The sequence below is a fragment of the Amblyomma maculatum genome, chromosome 2, assembly GCF_055883805.1.
Source record: "Amblyomma maculatum isolate TAMU_Amacu chromosome 2, ASM5588380v1, whole genome shotgun sequence".
Lineage (NCBI taxonomy): Eukaryota > Metazoa > Arthropoda > Arachnida > Ixodida > Ixodidae > Amblyomma > Amblyomma maculatum.
The window spans coordinates 73980835-73984942 of record NC_139345.1 but is presented as its reverse complement, the minus strand read 5'-3'; positions in this window follow the sequence as shown (position 1 = coordinate 73984942).

The following is a 4108-nucleotide window of genomic DNA, read 5'->3' as shown; positions in this document are numbered from 1 at the left end:
CGCTGCCATCTGGCCATACAATTAGGCTCAGAGTTAGGGAAGTAGCTTTATTCTGAAATAGCGTTAACCGAGTTCGAACTCTGGTGACTTGCGCACGGTTCTATATTTAACCCAATTAAATTTAGGGCAGACAGGAAAAGGCAATTATAAAAGGTACAGCCAAGGCGGGGCGACAGGTGGCTGGATCAATGCGCTATACAAAAGGGTGGTATATGACTCGCTACCACTTGGCACTTCATCAATCACTACAGCCCGCCGTATACGACATACCGTTAAGGGTGCTATTCCTCCCGCTGTTCAGATATAAGAAAACATGAATTCGAGCGCTTATGAACTACCACCAGCTGTAGGTACCACTTGAAAACCAATTACTATTGACTATAATTGTACCTACAAGAAAGCCCGCACTCGCCTTGCACACATGTACTACAAACGTATACATGTCCGCAACCAATGCGTATGGTCGCTATACATTCTTAACATCCCTAGAGACAATCGCATATGGTTCGCTAGTTACTTTATATTGATCAAGAGTCTTCCTGCAGGTCAGTACTTTCTTTTCGTCGATGAATTCTTGTCCTGGAGTTACTTCCCCAAGCATCACAAATCATGTCCCCAGTGTTGACAATTTCATGCCCTACATAGGGCCAGTGTGTTGCTAACACACTTCCAATACTGGACCAACGTGTTTACGCTGATTGGGTCGTCTCTTCCACAGGCGCTGCTACTGCAGGTGGTCACAAGTAGCTTTAATCTCGGTCTTCGAGGCGAACTTCTCAGCCTGTGCCGTCATTATACCACGGTAGCGTCTCTGAAATATCGCGACGCTGTTGTGTTGTATGCGGAACGACAAGTGCGGCGCGATTATATTTGCCCTCTTACCACCATCGGACCAGCGCGCACACATTGAAACCGCGTCAATGAAGTGTGGCGAGCTGCAGTGACACCTTGACGTCTGAATGGCCCCATGTATGTTTCGCCGGTTACATTCATGCGGCGTTTGCGAATGGGGGGGGGGGGGGGGGGGGGGGGGTTCTATGACGTCACGCGTGTGTAAACCTGTGTTGGCTCTCGTAAATGCAATTCTGCGTTTCCTCTCGTGATAATAAATGTCACAATAGCAGACAGAGACAGAGCAACGGCAGTGGAAAATTTTTAGAAAATTAGTTTTAGGCTAACGCCTTCGTTTAAATTGTCCCGTCTTTCTTTATTCCGATGTCGCACTGCACTATTTGTTACCGCGAACTAGACTAACCAGCTAACCCAATTATCAACCCTTTGAGGTTCATTTTCAACATATGCATCTAAAATTTATTGTGTCTCTCTTAAACGCCATTTGGCCAGATGTATTTGCGGAATGCCACCTACGAGGTAGCTCAAAAAGCAGCGAAGGAGACCTCGTGGTAGAAGCAACAGGAAAATGAAACCTACTCGCTGGCTGGCGCTTTCCGCGCGCTTGCTTTTCCTGGAGCGCATCGAAGTAGAATGAATGGGCACAAAGTAGCATTTAGCTAGTTTCGTGCATTTTTGAGGTGAGATTTTACAACACTAGAGACTTGGCCGGTGTCAAAGCTTCCCGAGCAGAAAGGCGAAAGCTGCAGCATAGAACGTTCCCTAAAGTCTACTAGTACGGACTGTTTGTCAGACTGGCCCACTACTCCACGTGTTGTGAAAGCGTCACAGTTATGCAGACGACTCACAAACGCCTGACACGTGGGAGTCTCTCCAGCGCACCACCGGCCCAACCCAGCAGCGATGGATCGTCCAGCACGCATAATCGACTTTCGTGTTGGCTGCCCTCTCCCCGTCCCCTACCCCTTCTTTGTATAATAATTTTAATCATTATCATTGGTGCGCCCGAAAACATACTGCAAGGAAAGCGCAGGCGATGATTAGCGGTGTTTTCAAGCTGGACGACATGCCGCAAAAACACTATCGAGCAGCTGACCCTTACGTATACGCTGTACGTTCACATATCCTCGAACCCTTGCTTGGGATGCAGGGAGCGAGCTAAGAATATATGCACGGAGGCTTCGAAGAGAGTGTTGTCCGCGCCGGAAAGGGTGCCTGAACACGCGCACACAATGGCAGCGGAGCATCGCCGCCGGGTGCCTCGCAGCGTGTCGCCAATCGTCGTCGGCGCTCAGCGGGCGACTCGGCGCGATGCACCGCTGAGCGTTGCTGCCGCTCGCTCTGGCCTGCTTCCAAGTTTGCTGCGCTTCTAAGGAGAGGGGAGGGCACCGCACCTGGCGAACGCCCGCCGTTCCTGCCGATGGCGTCGAAGGCAGCCGCTTACATACCCGTCGCACATGAATTAATCGCGCACCCATGTGCACAGCTCATTCGTATAATGCGCCCTGCCTTGCTCGTCTTCTCCTTGTCAGTGGTGTTGCAACTCGCGCACTTCGCTGTATTATATTTGTTCGTACGTGACGCCGTAGGCCCGATGATGGTTCACCCACATAGCTTCCACCGAGTATCCACACCCCGAACCCGCAGGTGGCGACAGTGGTGTAGATTAGCGAAGAAGCTGCGCCGTGCTCCTAGTCTGGCAATATGGCGACCACAGGGACGTCAGCGCAAGCTATCTTGGTGCCCACGTGGCTTGTCTTGCGCTTCAGTAGGACTCAATGGCTCTGAAGATGCCTTTCTTTTTTCTTTTTCTTTTCTTTTTTACAAAGAGCGCCTTTCCAGGCGCCAGGCGCGCCGTACAAGCTTCAAAGCTTCTTTTTCATCCGTATCTCATCTGCCTATGCCAGTCTATATTGTCCGCCACCAAGCCATACATCTCTTGTGGATCGAGTGTCATCTCTAGACTTTCCCTTAGGCGCAAGAAAACAGAGATAGCCACTGCCTTCTTTTTTTTTTTTTTCTTCTTCATCTCTAGGTCTCTCAGCTGGCCTGCGACGAACAGTTTTGACGTAGCGGAGAAATACTTCTGTAGATGGACACTACGGATTCCGCTCCGCCGGGATGGCGCAGTGGTTACGGCGCTCGACTACTGTTCCCAAGGACGCGGGATCGAATCCCGGCCTCGGCGGCCGCTTTTCGATGAAGGCGAAAAGCAAGGCGCCTGTGTGCTGTGCGATGTCAGTGCACGTTAAAGAACCCCAGGTGGTCGAAATTTCCGGAGTCCTCCATTACGGCGTCTCTCATAGCCTTAGTCGCTACGGATTCCGGTTGCTCATGCTCAGTGGCCCTACTTGCTCCTGCCTCTGCGCATGCGCAGGAGGCGTCCGATGATCAGATACACGTCTATGCTAACTCACCAGTCGTCCCCTCCACAAGGACTGCTCATTTGCCATCCAGCTCTGCGTATATGAACATGCTTGTGCCACTGGAATGAACAGGAATGCTAATTGGTATGCATTCATGGTAGGAACGTTGATGTCGCTCCAAAAGAGGACAGCAACAACATCAGCGCGAAATGGCGAAGCACCAGAGAAATCGCCGATTTATTAAGGAAAGCTTCGGAGTAATTAAAAAAGAAGATATCAAAACGACGCATTCGTTTTCCACGTGCCGTTAGACTTGGAACGAATGAGGTTACCGATTCCAGCAAAACGCATATGCATACACACGCTGCCAATAAACCTGCGGCAACGACAGGCTTCGAAAGCCGCTTTCAAATCCGCGTAGTGTACGCCATCATGCATAAGTATGCTGCGAGAACTGTTTCCATTTTTTTTCCCCCATTTCTTCCTTTTCTTTTTCTGACAGAAGTTAAGTTTACGTGGTACTCAATCTCAAGTTATCTACTCTAACGACGGCGTCCTGCAAAAAGAAGTATCCCTTAAAACGCGATACTTGCGTTAGGAAAACAAGTGACGGTAGCGAATTTGTTTCAAAATCCTGCAGCGTCAACAGAATGAATACAGTTCCCTGGAAAGAAAAAAAAAAAAAAAGAATCGATTCCGCTACTCTGGAGTAGTCTGCACATAACGGCAATTCGGCATGCTGCTAAGTCTCCAGCTGACTCTATAGAAAGACATATTATTCACCGTCCACGACAATAATTAAATCTCCACAGCGGAAAGGTTTTTCTTTTTTTTTTTCTTATTTTAGGCGGTACAACTTCCTTATTATACAGTGGATCGAGTGTGCGTTT